Here is a 19116-nt window from a genome sequence, read left to right as displayed (position 1 = left end):
CACTGACCCTGCCCCTGCAAATGGCGATTGTGAAATGTAGTGCACACAAGAAGGTGACTGACGATGTTGGTCGTGGAAATGCATTCGCTGATGAAATCGCGAAAGAAACCGCAAAGAATGTGATGAGCCGGATGTATGTTACAGGACCTGCAAGATGGACTGGTGATGTGGGAATATGTGAAGACACGATGGAAAGTGTGAAATCTATCCAAGCTGAGGCCACAGAGAAAGAGTTGAGCATGTGGAGAGAAAGTACGGGTAGGATGGATGCAAATGGTTGTTGGGTTGAATTGTCTGAACACCAGAGATGGTTGTTACCCGATGCGTACGTGCTTGCAGTAGTTACAATGGCTCATATCAGCGTGAAAGGGATTTGCGAGTTGTTGGCTCCAGTATGGAAGAATTCAGGGATTCCCAAGTGTGCAGAGAATGTTGTCAAGAATTGCATGGTATGTTTGAAAAACAATCCTGGTAGGGGAACCCCAACTCCAGCTGGTCATTTTTCACCTCCTACGTATCCATTTGAGGTTTTGCAGCTTGATTTCATCCACATGGAGAGGTGCAACAACTTAAAGTACGTACTCGTTGTTGTTTGTGCTTTTTCAAGATGGGTAGAAGCCTTTCCCCTAAAGGACAATACTGCCTTGTCCACAGCAAAAGCCCTTGTGAAAGAGTACTTCCCCAGGTTCGGAATGCCTAGAATGGTCTGGTCTGACAATGGGAGTGAATTTGTGGGTCGTGTGATGAAGAGAGTGTGTGAAGGGCTAGGTATTAGGCAGAAGTTCCACGCTGCAAATCACCCCCAATCAGCTGGATTAGTAGAATGTTACAATGGCACTTTAAAACTCAAATTGGCCAAAATCCAAGCGAGCACAGGTCTTAAATGGCCTGATGCTCTACCCTTAGCACTCCTGTCCACCAGAATGACTGTGCATTCACGAGTGAAACTTAGTCCATATGAGATAGTTTTTGGCCGGCCAGCCAATATATGGGGAGTGCCTAGACCCAAAAAGTTTAGCGAGCTTGAACACCCTGTTTTGCTTGATTACCTGTATGAATTGACGGCTAAATTGCGTGTTTTGCATCAACAGGTTCATGACACCCTGCCTCCGGTCTCTGAAACTCCAGGACATGCCATTGAACCTGGATCCTGGGTGCTGGTAAAGAATTTCCAGAGAACAAGGAACGACCAGCCCAGGTGGACTGGACCTCACCTCGTCCTTCTTTCTACGAGATCTGCGGTTCGGGTGGAGGGGAAGGCCAACTGGGTCCACGGGATCCATTGTAAAAGAATCCCTTTCCCTCTGCCTCACGACCAGTGGGCCCAGAAGGGTGTCACTGACCCAGAACCTGATACCGTGTCACATGCCGTCCCTTTTAATGATTTGCACGTAAAAAGGACTGACTCTGAACCAGAAACTGAGAACATTTCGCACAAGGCTGTGCCACCATCAAAGCTATTGAACTCTGCAGAGCCTGACCTTTTGTTTCCGGATCAGACAATACCTGGGAAACAACAATATAACTTGAGACCGAGAAAAACTAACTAATAAAAATTCCTTTTTGCAATTTGAGACAAAGATCCATAGACTAATAAATCGATATTTTCCTTTCCCCAAGTACTATTTTTGAAAGTGCAGCTCTCCCATCCAGGAAACTTGCTCATTTTTTGTTTTTCGAACCGCCATCCGGGTTCCGCTGCTAGGGCCGCGGTTGCCTAAAAAGTCTTTGGGGTGTAGCTAACGACGTTAGGTCGGTAGTTCCGGTTGGTCTAAGGGAGTTGCCCTGGATTGACGGAAGCATCCTTTAGCAGAATCAACCTCCCACCGCGGGCAGCACTCTAGAGAGGATGGAGTTTCCCGATGTGGAGAGACCTGCCAAACGAACGAACTTTAAGCACGAATCACGCAAAGTGATGACAAAGAAACGTTTTTTAATGTTGTGCATTTGTATGTTATTCAGTATGATGATATTTTTAATAAGTTATGTTTTGTTCTCTTTTCGTGTAACATTTGCAACCACTGCATCACCTCCTCCTCCTACTGTTTCCTCTCACTCTTTTCAACCCCTTCCTGAACACGAATCAGCTAGGAGATTAGAGTTTATTAATAACTCCTTTGTTCAGCTTTTGCACCAACACCAACTAGTAATGAACACAACTAACTGTTGGGTGTGTGGTCTTATGCCTCACACTACGGATAAAGGTATCCCTTATCTAGTTCTGCCCTTCAGTCATAATGGCTCTGTGTGGGCATACAGAACCATGTTCATATATGCACGAGAAGTCCAACCCCTACGTTCTGTGAAAGACAACCTCAAGACTAGCGCCCTAGTCAAAGGTATAGTTGACATGATTAAGGAAGTAATTTCTTATGAAGATACCCCGGATGATGAGATACTTGCATATGTGGGTTGGAACGTGACCGGATATGGAGCTACTTTAAGTGAGAAACAGCAAGCAAAGAGATCTTCCCCGATCTGGATTGTACCCCATCAGGGTAACATGTGTCTGCAAGGTATTGGCAAGAATCCCAGAGCTCAGTTAGGGAGAAGTGTCTGTACAGAAACGTATGTTTTTGGGTCTCAGACCTCCCCTGCGTTTTTAGCAGCTAAGGGTTCTTATTTCATCTGCCATGATAGAGCCTATACATGGTTGCCCCCTGACTTTTCGGGATCATGTTTTGTTTCATTCCTGTTGCCTCCCACCTACACAGCAGCGGCAGACTACCACCGGACAAGGATAGTTAGAGGTGTTTTGAGTAAAGAAGACACTGCAGGTCAAGAATTTGGGGACTTTGCAAAGGGTTTTCTGCCGTTCTGGGGATCTATGGCTAACAGTAGGAACATAAGGCAATTGACAAGGGTAGTTGAGTCCACCGTGACCGAAACTGCTGGTGCCCTTAGTAACTTGACTGCTGAGCTCCAGTCGGATTGACTTATGACCCTTCAGAACCGGGTCGCTTTAGATGTTATACTTGCAGACCGAGGTGGGGTATGCAGATTGATCCAATCTAGCTGCTGCATTTTCATCCCAGATAACGCTCCAACGGTGTACCAGGCCATCTCCAAACTACATAAGATTTCCGAATCTATTCATATGGACAAGGGAGATTGGTCGTTAACGGGATGGTTCTGGGAACTGATATCTGCCTGGGGATGGAAAATTCTAATGGTCATTGGGATGGTCTTAGCCATTCTTTTCCTGTTCTGTCTATGCATACAGTGTGCTCCTGCAATATGTGGCCTCTGTGTTACATCATGTGTAAGGAAGCCTGTGTCAAGAGATGAACTAAGTACTAGAATGATGTTACAGCAACATCTCAATGACTTTAGGAATACAGATCTGGACTCAGACTAGCATTAGGATAGATTAATTGCCTATGTAAGGGCAAAAGGAGGGTCTGTGGTTCTGTAAATTCTGGATTCGTAATCGTTGTGGACTCGAGAATCAAAACTTCGTCGAAGTATGACGAATTTGGTATCAAAAGACCGAGAATGACGAGCACAACATGTACATATATTTTCAGCACATTCGAGTGACGATTTCACCTCGAAATCGTCATTTCCGTTCAGAACCCTTGGCTTCCATTTTATATACTGCAGCCATCTTGTGTGTTGCCCTTTACATAGGCCTTAATCCAGCTGAATTCAATTCTACAAGGACACATACTCCTTAATCGACTTTTCGTTGACCTATACAAGTTGGAACCATTGCCCCAGGCCGAACTCGTTAGGTCAGTTCCCCCCCCCAGTGGCCGAACAAGATAACATCAAAGCTCAACCAGCCATAAAACCATTTCAGCACGCACACCTGCCGTATCTCACTCACATCTGTCTCCACTCCTTTCTCTTCATTTTCTTTATGATGGGGAGGTGCCCGGTTTTATTGGGGGTCCACCGATATCTGATGAAATGTTGGGCCCTACCGAGTGATTTGTTGTAGGCAGCACAAAGTGAAATATGGACATGTCATCATGACTCTGCTTTTTCTTTGTATTGGAAATATGTTAACGATTCACTTTACAACCAAGAATGTTTGCCTGAAGCTTAAAATTGTGTATAAAAAGAGAAGCCTGACTTTGTAAATTTGAGCAGTCTCCTGAGAATATACTCCCCGTGTGTTGTACTTCTGGGACACTTGTTACCTTGGTTGCAGCCAATAAAATCGATCCTTGACTTCACCTAGAAGACTCTGAGTTTCTGTAGGTCTGAATCAGGAAGAACTCGAGGTCTCTGGGTGTACCCTGACACCGCTGGGTTATCGGTTCTGTGCCGGTTCTTAAGAAAACCCAGTACCTCACCATGAGGCACAGGGTCAAGACTGATTTGCACATGGTTGGGTCTAAACTGGGGTGGTATGGTGAGCAGAAGAACGATGGATTTAACCCAGATCTCTTGACTGGGGTGAATGTTTGATTTGCTGTGTGTGTCTTTTACATTCTTCTAAAAGAAGCAGCTACCACCTAATTAGATCAGAACTTCCCTAAGCAGAAGTCTCCCCGCTTAAATGGCACATACCTTTCCAAGGCTGAAAATGTATAATTTCTTTCTAACACATGGTGTCTCTACCATAGTCAATTGAATGACATTGAAATCTGAACGTCTTGCAAATCCAAAAAGTAACTGTGTTCCAAAAACATGCTCCAAAGTATTTGTTGCTTTTACCAACCACAACATAAACTTCTCATTCGTTTTGTATTACAAAGTAAGACAGCTGATTTTATCAGCATTGTGGGACAGTATCAGTAGAGTATTAATGTTAAACAAATAGGGCAATGACGAAGGGGGTGAACTTGCTCCTTGCCTCTGAAGAAACGTAGCTTCATTCTCTAGCAGGAGCTGGAAGTCCTCCAAAGCCGGGTTACAGGGGTCTCCTCCGTGCTCGTCCTCTGGCTCGCGGGGGGCCCTTGTGTCAGCCCCCGAGCCTCCTCTCCACAGCCAGGGTGAGCCTTGGGTCCCGTAGAAGCCCATGGTGAACTCCTGGAAGGTGATGGCCCAGTAACGGTCGGTGTCTAGCCGCTGGAAGATGGCATTTGCCTCCTCCGGGCTGACGCGGAGCTCAGCATGCAGTGACTCAAAGTCCTCCCGTTCCAGGCGCCCGAGGGGTTGGTGCACAGGAGAGGAAGAGGGCGCGGAGCCTGGACACCTTGCTCTCTCCTTCCATCCAGCAGGGGCTGGAACAAGGGTGCTTAAGATGGCCGCGGTGGGTAGTAGCGAGACAGCTGGCATCAAGCTCACTCGGATACCTGTTAGACAGCTGTGTCACGAAGGGTAGGGGATTCAGACCACAGGAGGGCCCACAAGCACTGGACAAGGTCACAGAAATGGTGGGGAACCGGGACTTGCACCACGAAGCAGGGCATCAAACCAACAGCCATGGGGCGCAGGAAGCCACCAGGGAGAGAAAGGCGCGGTGCCCACCTGCAAAGAGTGCAGCAGCAAGAACAGTTAGAGAGGAGCAGTGAGCAGTGGAAGGCACACCAGATCCATATAGAATGACACACACCCTCCACATGCTCAGAAACGAACCTGGAGCCCAAAGAGCGAGACACACTTTGACCAGAGTCAAAAAGTGTCACTGAGTTCAGAACGAGCTGTCGCGATTGTCCCGGCAGCTTCGAAAGTGAAAGCGAGCAGAGCGCGCTGAATGTAAACAAAGCACATCGTCCTGCCTCACGTAGGACGAACTCAATAGAGAAATAGTTCTTACAACACAAAAATAACACGTTCTGTGTAAGAATCGAACTACAGAAGCCAGTAGCCATGGGAGGATACAAATGACGGCATTGCAGTTCCAAGGAGGCACCAAGACGCCTATTAAGGAATCTGACACCAGCATTTATGAAGGACAAAGCCACAAGCCAATGAAAAATATGAGCAGGGCTTCTCCTCCGTACTCTATCTATAACAGATCACCAAAGTAGCGCTTGCACGCTGGCTCAGGCTCAACCTAAAACAGGTAAAGGTACACATAATGGAAATTGTTGAGGATAAATTTGGAAGGTGGATTATAGCTAAAATTAAACTGTACGAAAGATTTATGACACTGGTTGGGTACTATGGTTCAAACTGTGAGGATACTGAGCCGCGTAACATGTTTTTTTCCTACCTTCTGAACTTCCTGTATCCAGTTATTATGGCTGGCAATTCCAACATGGTATTGGATATGAAAGTAGATAAGTCAACTAGAAGCAGAGCAATAGCTCCTCCTAAGTCATAGGCCTATTAAAAAACATGATCAAATAAAATGCCCTTTGTGATCTATGGGAGAGAGCAGGAGTATTGCAGGGCACTTCCTTCCATAATAAGCAATATGGTCACAAGTCGAGAATAGATTACGGCTTGGTGGACTTGGCTTTGAAAGAGGATATTCTGTATATCAGGTAACTGGTGGCCCATCTCTTGGATTACTCGGCAATAGTATTAATGATCAAACACGCCACCAAAGCCCCGGAAAGAAGGCTCAGTCAATCAATCAATCACTGCATTTCTAAAGCGCGCTACATACCCGTGAGGGTCTCAAGGCGCTGGGGGGGGGTAGGAGGGGGGGAGAGGGGAACGGCTGCTACTGATTGAAGAGCCAGGTCTTGAGGAGTCTTCTGAAGGCCAGCAGGTCCTGGGTCTGTCGTAGGCTGGTAGGGAGAGCATTCCAGGTCTTGGCGGCGAGGTAGGAGAAGGATCTGCTGCTGGCGGTGGTTTTCCGGATACGAGGAACTGAGGCGAGGGCAAGGCTGGCAGCGCAGAGGCTGCGGGTGGGGGTGTGGAAGCTGAGTCGGTCGTTGAGGTATGTAGGCCCGGTGTTGTGTAGCGCTTTGTGTGAGTGGATGAGGAGTTTGAAGGTGATCCTCTTGTTGACGGGGAGCCAGTGTAGGCCTCTCGGATGGGGTGTGATGTGGCTGCGTCGGGGGACGTCGAGGATCAGTCGTGCAGAGGCGTTCTGGATTCGCTATGGTCGTCTCAGGAGCTTGGTTGTTGTTCCTGAGTAGAGGGCGTGGTCGGTGGGTCACTTTTGCCGAGAACGGGAGCAGGGAGATGGGCCGGAAGTTCTTGAGGTCCTTGGGGTCCGCTTTGGGTTTCTTCAGTAGGGCGTTGATCTCGGCGTGCTTCCAGCTTTCCGGGAAGGTTGCTGTCTCGAAGGAGATGTTGATTGCTTTCCAGAGGTGGGGCACGATGGTTGTGCTGGCTTTGTTGAAAACGTGGTGAGGGCAGGGGTCAGATGGGGATCCGGAGTGGATGGAGTTCATGGTTTTGATGGTGTCTTTGTCGCTGACGGTGGACCAGGCGGTCAGGCGGCTGGTGCGGGTGGAGGTTGCGGCGGTGGTGGTCTCGGTGGTGGGTGCGGGGGTGTCGGAGTTGAAGCTGTCATGGATGTCCGTGATCTTGCAGTGAAAGAAGGTGGCCAGAGAGTCGCACAGGTCCTGTGATGGTGGAATGTCGTTGGTGTTGGAGCTGGGGTTGGAGAGTTCATTCACGATGCTGAAGAGCTCTTTGGTGTTGTGTGCGTTGTTGTCTAGGCGGTCCTTGAAGGCGGTCCTCTTGGTGGTCCTGATGAGTTGATGGTGTCTGCGGGTGGCGTTCTTGTGGGCTGTGTGGCTGTCTGGTGTTCGGTCGTGCAAGGCTGATCCTAGATCGTACTATATTAACAGATAAGGAGGTAATGGACTCCTTATCCGATATCTCTCCTTTTTGTGACAATGGTTGTGAAAAGCAGGTCTTTTTATATGCAGATGCCATTATTGTTTTCACATCAGATCTTGCTCTGGTCCTACCTGTTATCTTGCACATATCCTCAGACTTTGGCATGGTTTCAGGATATGATGTGAACATAGAAAAAACGGAGCTCATGGTGATGGAACCAGAGGAAGGATAACCTTCTGATTAAGAAGGAAATTAGGTGCTTGGGTCTAAAGATCATGCAGGATATCAAGGAAATCCAAGAAGTAAATCTTGGGAAAGTATTAATGGAAATTAAAGCCTTAATGAAGTTGTGGGCACATCTACCCTTAACTATTTCCGAATAGGGTCAATTTAATAAAGATGGTGATATTGCTAACAATTACTTTTCTCTTCAATACAATTCCCTTACAATTTGAGAAGGCTATGATTGATAAAGTACAACAGGCTATACATGCCTTTGTCTAGGCATACAAGGGGACAAGAATTTCATGTAAGAAGTTGCATAGTAGAAAAGAGAAAGGAGGCCTATCCCTGCCAGATTTCCAATACTATGCCTAGGCTTTCTAGTTGACAAATGCCAAGATGTTTTTTGACACTCAAAATGACTCAAAATGAGGGACTTTGTTTAGTGCTGTGGTAAAAGTGGTTAGCTTACATTTGGAGATCCAAAACTCTTTTAAAAAGTTAAGCTAAAAGTGCTACAAAAATGGCCGGAATGTGGTTTACCATCGGACGGATGACTGAATTGGAATATGTTTCATACCTGGCTCCTATATGGGATTCACCAGGCACGCTGGAGGGCCTAAAGGACAAATTAGCTCTACCAACAAGGAATGCGGGAATACACTATTGGGGCGAACTTGCCTGGGACAGTAAGCTTCTTCCCTAGGAGGACATAACCAAGCAGCTGGGAAGGAAGCTATGGCATTTCAAGCACTTGCAGTTCAAAAGCTGGGAGCAAAGTCAGAGATTATACTTTGGCACTGGGAATTACTTGGAAGAACTTGTTGAGAAACCCCCGGAAGGAAGAAAGTTTCAATTTGGTATTGGGTACTACAAGAGATCATGGAGGGAGACTGTGCCGGCAGAAGAGCTATGAGGAGCATACTTGCAGAGTGGGCAGTTACAAAATATGCGACATTATCAATGCGCGCTTTATCTCCATTGTTAAACCTGCTTTTTAGGTCGCGCTTGAGCCTGCGCGCAAACGCTGCCCAGGGGATGATCTGTGGTAGTTCTATACGGGAAAGAAGCTCCGCCCACTCCCCCGCACATATTTTTCATTGGCTTGTGTCTTTGTCCTTCGTAAATGCTGTGTTCTGATTCCTGAATAGGTTTGTCCCACCTTAGTACGGCCATGTTGTCATTTGTATCCTCCCATGGCTACTGGCCCACAGTGTGTGTACGTTTTTCCTTTATTCAGCTTATCCTACTTAGGCACACTCTTTGCTTACATTGAGCACACCATGCCCGTTTTCACTTTCAAAGTGCAGCCGGTGCAATGCGCCCGTTTGTTTGCAATGCTATATTTCTCACATTTAAATTTAAATGCGAGACATATAGCATTGCAAATATTTTTACTGTAAGCCTCTGTTGAGTAGTACTTTCCCTGCCAGCGAAAGCTCGGTTCCAACAACAGTGAGATGTGTCGACCACATGAGTGTACCCTGATGTAATGCAGCAGGTGTCACCCACAGAGCAGCCAGCGAACCACTGGAGCCTGTGGAGGCCAGCGCCAGGGAAGCCGCCGTGGGAAGCACCGCTGGAGGGGACAATGGGGGGGAGACAGGCCCTGGCTCCCAGAGATGGCTGCAGAGCTGTCTGCGCTGAACCTCCTCCTGCAGGTGGGGGTACCAAGCCTGTTAAGGAGCTCAGAGTCCATAGGGGAGGGCTACTGTGCTCCACAGCAGGCTTGGAGGCACTTCTTCACTTGCCTGGAACCTTTTAGCATGCCATGCTTGATGTTCATGGAGGCCGCCCACTTTTTTCCAGGGCTCGAGCTGCCTCTGTCCCCCATCCCTCAGGATGAAAAGGCTGCTGCTTGCACTGCTATTACAGGCCGCCTGCCTGCACCCAAGCGTACCCTTCGCACCAGGGGACTTGAAAAAGTGCTGCCCAGCTGACGGAAGAACGGATCAATAGGATAATTTGCCCCAGATAAGGTATGAATAGCAAAGGGGAGGCAGAGCAGTGTACACATCCTGGCCTTCTCCTTCAATGTATAGATTGCTTTGCTGCATATAATGCGTAATGTTTGTGCTCCTGTGTCTGTTTACTCTTTGCCTTTCAGTGCATATTAAACCAACACACTGCATGTACGGCTTGCAGCTGCTGTACTTCCGTAAGCCTTTCAGTGCATATTAAAGCAATGCATGGCATAAACAGCTTTCAGCTGCTGTAATTCCGTTGAGGGGGCACTTAAAATCTGTTATATCGGGGTAGGTGGTGTGGGTATGGTGTGGTCAAGAGAGCGCGTTCTCAGCCCTTGATTATTAGTCAAGCTCTCGCCATTGTAAGCCGAAAACTAGCGAAAACAAGAGAAGAAACTGCTTGAAGTCCAAATACGTGGTTGACAGTAAGGAGCCAGCTTTGGTTACTTTGGGGCACATTAACAAGGCCTTTATCTCCGCTTTTTTGGCTTTAAAATGTTATAATGTTAATGTTATAATGAGTTTTATATAGCGCTCTGCTACTCAGAGGAGTGTCCCGGCGCTTCGAACCCGATGCGGAACAGGGGCAGGAGAAAAATGCCAGACACTACTGAACAAAAAGCCAGGACTTAAGATCTTTTCTAAAGGCAAACAGGTTGACAGTCTTTCTCAGAGGAACCGGCAAGGCGTTCCACAACTGAGGCGCCAAACGTCTAAAAGAGCCGCCTCTTATGCGGGCACGTCTAATATCCGGAACAGAAGCCAAGGCCAGCGAGGCTGACCTAAGCAATGTAGATGGCTGGTAAAAAACCAACCGTTTCCTGAAGGCCATAGTGAGCGTCTTGAAAACAATTCGTTTTCGAATTGGAAGCCAGTGCAAGGTTTTCAAGAGGTCTTTTGCACTGGCTCTCCGGTGAATGCCAAAAATGGCTCGCGCGGCAGAGTTTTGGACTATCTGCAAACGTGATTGAAGATACTCCGGAAGTTCGAGATAGAGCACGTTGGCATAGTCCAAGCAAGAGCCTATTAGTGCCTGCACAGTGATCTTTCTATGGGCCAGAGAGAGCAAGGGAAGAAATTTCCTTAGCATTTTAAGAAGGCCGAAGCATTTCCCAACTAGGCCGAGAGTCTGTGGCTTCAAGGTAAGGCCATTGTCGATCTTCACTCCCAGATTCTTGGCCATATCGGAAGCGGCGGAGGGAGGAAACATGGCCTCGGGCCACCAAGACTGCCACCGAGGGTCGGAGGGGCAGCCGAAGAGCACCTCGGATTTATCCGAGTTGCACTTGAGGCTATTGAGCTGGAACCATTCGAAAACAGCCCCAAGGCAACCTCTGATACTCTCCCCATTGAAATCTGAACCCTTCTCACAGGAGAAGAGGAGCTCGGTGTCATCAGCGTATGAACGATCTGGGCACCATAAGACTCCGCCAGTGCCGCCACGGGGGTCATATAGATGTTAAAGAGAGTAGGGATCAAAATAGAGCCCTGCGGAACTCCTACCTCCAAAGGCAGACCTCGATCTATTTTACACCTCTTTAACATCCTCGATTTTGCCCAGCCCCGGTTCCATCGACTCCCAGGAAGCAGCACTTGTCAAATGGCTAGAGTCCGCTAGCGACAAGGTCGCCCCCCTCAAGTTAATTAGAACTAAGCGTCCCCACGACGCACACCGATGGTTTTCAGATAGCCTTAAATCTTTAAAACTGGGACTTCGCCAAGCCGAGCGCCGCTGGCGCAGAAACTATGACCCCTCAGAAAAATTAAATCTCTTAAAACTATCTGGAGAATACAAACAGGCAATCTCAGCCGCTAAAACTGCTTACTTCTCTACAAAAATTCTTAATTCCGTGCAAAAATCTAAAGAAATCTTTGCCATTGTGGAGGAGCTCCCACACCCGGACAGGGTGACCATCAAACCCCTCCCATCTCAGGCACTATGTGATTCCCTTAACCAATTCTTCACAGATAAAATCAGTAAAATCAAAAACAGCATTTCCTCTGGATCCCCCGTGATGTCCCTCACAGAGGCTATTCCCTTTCTTAACCCCCACTCCCTGACCCAGCTTCCCCCCATACTAGAAGGAGACTTTCTCTCTCTGCTTAATAAAGTCTCATCTGGCTCCCCCACGGATTGTTGCCCACCTGTGATCCTCCGTGCTGCCTTTTCGGCTTGCCCTGCCCTTCCGCTGGCCCTCCTGAACAATTCCCTTCTGCTCGGTGAGGTCCCCAGCCAGTTTAAGAACGCTGAGGTGGTTCCCATATTAAAAAAACCTAACGCTGAGCCCGCAGTCTTGGGTAACTTCCGTCCTATTTCTCTTCTCCCTTACCTGAGTAAGGTACTTGAAACTCATGTAACCAGAGTCCTCAGTTCTTTTATTGAAGATTCCAACTTCCTAGACTCCCAGCAAGCAGGGTTTAGACCTGCCCATTCTACGGAGGCGGTCATCCTCTCTGTTATGGAGGAACTCCGTAGAGGTGCCGACTCCAACATTAGTCAAGCCTTGATCCTTCTGGATCTGTCGGCGGCCTTTGACACGGTCGACCATACCATCTTAGTCGACCGTGTCAAGGAGGCGGGCATCAGTGGGACGGCCCTTAACTGGGTCCGCTCCTTACTGACGAACCGCCACCAATCTGTCCGACTTTCCCAGTTCTCTGCCGATAGGACGAAGCTCACCTGCGGCGTCCCGCAGGGTTCGTCCCTGTCACCACTCCTATTTAATCTGTACCTCACCCCCCTGATCCGCTCCCTCCGGGGAAGGAATGTCACTGCATTTAACTATGCAGATGACATTCAGCTTGTCTTCAAACTCGACTCCTCGGACGAAGCGGCCCAGGACTTTCAGTCTACCCTAAGCCACATCAGTAATTGGATGGGTGCTCACCACCTTAAACTCAACCCCGACAAGACTGAGCTTGTTCTTGTCGGAGGCCCATCCAACCCCTGGAACTCCTCCTTTTGGCCCCTTTCCCTTGGCCCCTCTCCCTGCCCCGCGGACAAGGTGAAAAGCTTGGGAGTTTACATCTCCCATGATCTCTCAATGAAGCATCAGGTCAGTGCCACTGTGTCCTCCTGTTTTTTCCAACTAAGGAAGATCCGGAAAATAGCTCATTTCCTGACCACCGAAGCCCTCACTTTGGCACTGCTGGCATTAGTCATCTCCCGGATTGACTATGCCAACGCCCTGTATGCAGGTATCTCACAATATCAAATCAAAAGACTACAGCTGGTACAGAACCAGGCAGCTCGCCTGATCTACCATCAACCCAAACACCACCACGTCCGCCCCCTGCTTAAAGCCCTTCACTGGCTCCCTGTATCGGAGCGCTGCAAGTTTAAACTAGGATGCTTGACCCACAAATCGCTGGCCGGCATCGGGCCTTCCTTCATCTCCTCTCTTCTACACCCTTACGTCCCCTCTAGGCACCTCCGATCTTCTCACCATGCGCTCCTCCAGACGCCTAGGTTTAGGCGCAAAAAACACGGGGGTCTCAGATTTTCTTTTCTGGCTCCTTCATTCTGGAACTCACTCCCGTCGGAACTCAGACTCTCTCTTTCCTACCCTCACTTTAGGTCTCTCCTCAAAACTCACCTCTTCCGCAGCATCTACACATAGGCACTCATCATTTCCCCGCTGTGCCTCTTCCCCAGCGCCAAGAAACCGTCCGGTGTAAGTCGCGCTTTACAAGAACTTTTTACATTACATTACAAGGCGGCACCACGGCGGAGAACGGAGGGGCCCAGACCGTTTGACGGCGGTCCGCTAGGAAGGAGGCGAACCAACTGAACACCGCCCCCCGCAGACCAATCTCCCTGAGTCTTGAAAGGAGACCGCTGTGGGGGACAGTGTCGAAGGCCGTCGAGAGATCAAGCATCACCAACATCGCCTTACCCCCTGAATCCAAGACCTCCTTAATTGCCTCCGTTACTTCTAGCAGTGCTGTCTCCGTGCTCAAGATAGTACGGAAGCCAGACTGGGAGCAATGCAAGATGTTATTGGTCTCAAGGAAATTGGATAGGGAATTATGAACAGGGCCAAAGAAGCGGAGATAAAAATATCGCCCTATCAACAACAGGGTGTTAACATGCAAAATCGCATGTTAGCACCCTTTTTCACTACGCTTCCCTTTGCATCTCTATTGAGATGCAAAGTGGGCGTTCCAGAGCAAAATAATAGGAGAAATGGCGCTAAGCGACATTTCTCCTAGTATCAAGCTTGACGCTAACCCTGTTAGAGACAAAAAAAAGCAGCGCTAACCACGGTTAACGCTGCTTTTTTACGTCTGCTAATTTTCAGATTTAGCCATGTAATCTAATGGGAGGTGGATTGCATGGTTAAGTCCACCATGGGCTATCAACAAAGATATCCCTATCCTTGTAGTTTTATTGCTGCATTACCAGCGATAACCTCTAAAAATGCCGCTATCGCTGGATTTTTTCATCGCTTAGGCGGTTAGCGTTCTTAATAACGTGATAACCAGGCGATATTATCAAGCGATAGCGGGCGTTAAAAAAATTAACGCTAAGCGCCCTTAGCATTAATTTTCCCTGTTAATTTGCCCTTTTTTTCCTTGCCACCATTTGTATGTTTGACTTTTCATCACCTTGAAAAACTGAGAATCCCAGCTCCCCCACTAACCACCAAGTTGGATCCTGAGCGTGTGTTCCAATACCTTCTTTCCTTTATATAGAAACTTAATGGGCGTACAGGATTGATCTGAGCATTGGCTGGAAAAACAGTGCCGCCAATATTGGGCCCTACATTACACGCTAGGAGCGTACACGGCCTTCTGCACTGTTGTGTGCTTTGGGGTACCATTTGTAATGGAACTACAGAAGCTTCTGTGCTTGCTGGTCGTCATGTGTGGGATAATGGGCAATACCAGAGTATAAGTGTATTGCCAACGATATCCTGTTGGAATGGTTTCCTTTGGTGTGCAAGAGCTACGAAGACCATGTTCAAAAATATATATTTGAGTGGACTGTGCAGTACTTTTTCCAAAGATAAATTGCACATATTAACAACAAAGAAAGGTGCACGCTATTCAAACTGGAGCCTATGAACTTCGGTTTCTGCGGAAAAAAATGCTAATCCCCAACCAATACTTTGGGTTCTGGAGTAGCTTGGTATTCACCGAATAGAGCTTTAATGCCTCATCAGGGGTAGTAAGCGCTATATAAGTAATTACAACTGCACATACATTTATGATAAAGCAAGAAAGCCAGTCTTTGGCAGGACAAAACATCAGACATAATTAAACAGTCCAAAGCAATGGCATCAATGCCAGTCAAATAAAGTGCTTTGAAATGCACTTTTTCCCTTGAGATAAGTGTCCCTCCAGGGCACTCGTACTGATTCTTCCTTGATTTATTCAATAAACATTAATTCAATTGTTTTTTGAAGTTGATATCATTCTTTTATTCATTGTTTTTATTTTGAATTCATCACATTATTTTCGCCATAGTGTTCGAACATATGGCACGGTGGCCCTTTTTTTTTTTTTTTGAAGTTGATATCATTCTTTTATTCATTGTTTTTGTTTTGAATTCATCACATTATTTTCGTCATAATGTTCAAACATATGGCGCGGTGGCCCAATGCATTTCGGGCATAGCCCTTCTTCAGGGGCCGTATGAATTTCTGAAAGTAACCAAGTACAATGTTCAATTAAATTTACATTCAAAATGCATGTTGTACACAAGTTAACCATACATCAAAAATTAATTCTCATGCATAAGGGTAAGTATAGGAGAATCCAAAATGATGCATCTAAAGTAACACTTATTAACATCGTGCGTGTCAAACAGTGAAGGTGGCCTGTAAACGTAATGTGAACAATACCAGTGAAAATCAACGTGTCATCAATGTGTCATGCGATGAAAGTAAAAACCGTTAAAATTAAAACTGGTCGTGAACTTGTGTGCCCAATGTAATCGAAAAAATGTGCCGCATTTGTTATTTTAACGCTTCTAACCTGTTTTTGGGAAGTGAATCTTGTTCCTTACTGCAAGTTGCAATGACGCTGTAAAAACAGTTGAATTAAATTTAGTAAATCTTTCAACGTGATTGCGAATTTTGTTATATTTATCTACAGGGTACAAGTTGTTTGTTGTAACCAAAATATCTGGCTTACCGAAAAATTAAAGGACTGGTCCTTTTCCGCGCTCGTAAATGTAAAAAAGTCTGTGTTCTCACGATGTTCGTGCGTGTGTGTCCCGCGTTTTAATAGGATCTGCAACGTCATGTGGTGCAGGTTTTTTTTCTCGAGCTTTGATTGGCGGGAATGTCTTTGTGTGTGTTTACCGAAAAATTTAATAAACTGAAGCACTCGCTTGTGCATGAATGAAAAATATGTAAATTCGAACTCTGGTCGACCAACAGTGATACTTTAACGGTAAAAAAGGGGATTGTATCGAGTACATCCGATTTTTAGGGGGAAAGTAATGTCGCAACTTGTGATTCGCTGCTCGGTTAATCACGTGTTTGCCCGGTGAAATGAAGTACAAAAACTTTAATAAGAATTTATGTGTGAACAAAATGACACCTGTAGAAAACGATAGGTGGCTGCTTGATTCGTGTATGCACATTACATTTTCAATTAAGTATTGCATTATAGATGATCACAATGAAATAAAATAAAATAAACTTGTTTCAAAAGAAGTTAGAAAAAGTTTTTAAAAAAATTTAAACATGGTGCAATTGTTCATAATTCGGATGGTTAAATCTGATCGTTAATTTACAAATGGCAACAAAATTCCATCCTTTCATCCTCTTGGCACTGTCGATGAAAGTCTGTGTATCCAATAAAGTTCTCTTCTCAAAAGATGTTGGTCATTGTCTCTTCCTGGCAGTGTAGGTACTATTTCAAGTATGCAATATTTTAGCTGACTGGGGTTATGTTGATGTTCATTGTAATGTACTGCAACTGTGGATTTGGTGGATTTCAATCTAATATTGCTTCTGTGTTCCGTTAATCGAGTTTTAATTTTCCTTGATGTTTTTCCAACATATGGAAGACCACACGGACATTTTAACATGTAAATCAAGTTTATGCTGTCACAGGTGCCATTGACTTTTAGTTTGATTTTGGTTCCACTTGATGGATTATCTATTGTGTTTCCTTTAATGATTGAGTTGCAATTTCCACATGTACATATTCTTTTTTGTTTCTACTTCCTTATAAACAGGTAAAAAAAGTTTTGAATCCCTGAATACAAACTGCTGAGAATACATTTCCGTACCATAAGCGCTTACACTCTGGTTTACGATTTCCCATAGCAAACTATCCTGATCCATCAGACACAGCTACTACCTGGAAAGTCAATGTATTTAGATATAAGGGGGCAAGTCTAGAATACAAAATAAAACAGTCAAAAAATGATATAGCACACAAACGATAATGTGTGGAATTGAGTTTCAGCTAATATTTATCATTTGCATGTCCCCAAGTAAAGCATATTGATATGTTTTTGATCCTATTAAAATCTGAGTCTCCGTCCCACTTCAGAGTTACAAAAAATGTGCTTTGTTTGTGTTTCCTCACAACTGATATAGTTTGATACATCTGAACAGTCCAATCACAGGTATTTACATTTGTTTGGGATTATAAAAAATCCCATATTACAGCCTTTCCTGTACCACTTCCTGTACCTCAGCAAGACTGTCACATAATTCAGTTTACAAAATCTTCTCACTTTACAGTCAGAGAAACTAAGCCCTTCTCTCCATGTTAAAAGAATAAGCAGCAATTTGTCAGAAGACAGACTTTGAGGCACAGCAAAGGTGGCAAGATAAAAACACAATTTAAAGTCACTTTTATTGCTCATTCTCCTTCTGAACTCCAGCATGGTTATTCTGGGGGTGTGGCAACAGTGCCTATGGGGGAGAGCTTTTTGAATGCGACCAAGCTCCGCGTTCCCACCGCATGCGATATGTCAATACGGGATTGCTAGGAGAGAGGCTATTTCAAAGGGTTTGAAATTACCAAGGAATATTAAGGATTTTAGGAATTAAACATGGGCATTCGAAGAGACCCTTGGCAGGTCCAGATTGCAAAACAACATTTTTAAAGCATTTGCAAGTTAAGAACCCACAGCCTGACCGAATGATGTTTCAAAACTAGAGGGGCTTCTTAAGGCAAGCATGAGTGATGCATTCTGTGGTAAGATTCCAACTGTATCATTCTAAAACCCCTCCTGCTAGAAATTGGGTTACTGGTTGTGAGGATTTGGGTGTATTATATGGTATGGCTGTGCAGCCTTACCATGGAATACACTCATAACAACTGTCTTGGATCCATTCAAGCTTGCTTGCATCACCATAAACTAAACCCTGGGTAGCTATGAGTTCGAGCATCAAAGCTTGAATAAAATAAGTAGTGTAAAGCATTTAACAGTACCAAACAATGAAATAAGAGAGCCACACAATACAAAAGAAGCATGACACAAATTTACAAAAATAGATTATATTTTAATGAATTTTTAGAGTCATTAATAAGCAAAATTCACAGGAAGGTTTTATAACGTTTTAATTCAACCACAAGCAAGCACTGGCCAATCAAACATGTGTACACTTTTGAAAAGTTTGTAAAAGTTAGTTTGGCTAAGCCAGACCAAGTTGTGATACCAAATCAGACAGGGAGAAGGTCTGGGGAGCCTATGGGGAATATTTGGACAGTTACCTGACCCCCAGAGGGTTTTCCTGTCCAGTTCCAAACTTTACAGCATAACCTCCGTAGAATTTTATAGAGTCATCCTTATGATGAGGATACAGGATGAAAAGATGCTCAAAGATGCTCTGGTTGCTGTGCTGTAGATGGGGGTGCCTTTGTGATGATTCCTCAGTCCATGGGTCATATGAGGCGACTTTGGTCATAGAGGTTAGGGCCCCTCGAAGTCCTGACTGTTGAGACTAATGAAGGCCAACTACAGCTTGGCTACCGGTCTCTGTGAACAGCGATCATTGCCAAATCTTTAATGGGCTGGTGTCCCTCTTGGGTGACCAATCTGAACTCTGATGACATCCCAGATCCAGTGGACCTAGGTGCAACTTTTGGCCATGTGAGGATCAGTCTCTTAGCTTGCCCAACGGTTGCTAGCAGCAAATCCTCTGCGGTGGCTAGCAACTTGCCCTGTGGCTACTTGAGCTGTGCTGGCTGTAGTGCAGGTCACAGGGAGCCAATCCATGATTACTTTGAGTCACTCCTTTGGTCTGGAGCATGACTTTTCCCTGAGCCAGAACCCACAGGCACAGTCACTAGCCCAAAGTGCAGCAGTTGCAGTTCA

General features: G+C 45.9%; 1 protein-coding gene and 1 long non-coding RNA gene across 2 annotated transcripts in view; both read right to left on the bottom strand.

Moving 5' to 3' along the window:
* Nucleotides 1-19116, bottom strand: part of LOC144755524 (C4b-binding protein alpha chain-like) — a 553044-nt gene that overhangs the window by 465232 nt on the left and 68696 nt on the right. The window lies entirely within an intron of this gene.
* On the bottom strand, nucleotides 15343-16026 carry LOC144753679 (uncharacterized). The gene is made up of 3 exons (XR_013594475.1): nucleotides 15966-16026; nucleotides 15807-15854; nucleotides 15343-15472 (listed from the first exon to the last, which is right to left on the bottom strand). It is a non-coding gene; the product is annotated as an uncharacterized LOC144753679 (long non-coding RNA).

Source organism: Lissotriton helveticus, chromosome 5_1 (assembly GCF_964261635.1).
Source record: "Lissotriton helveticus chromosome 5_1, aLisHel1.1, whole genome shotgun sequence".
Lineage (NCBI taxonomy): Eukaryota > Metazoa > Chordata > Amphibia > Caudata > Salamandridae > Lissotriton > Lissotriton helveticus.
The sequence above is the reverse complement of the archived record's forward strand: the minus strand, read 5'-3'. Positions and strand labels throughout refer to the sequence as shown.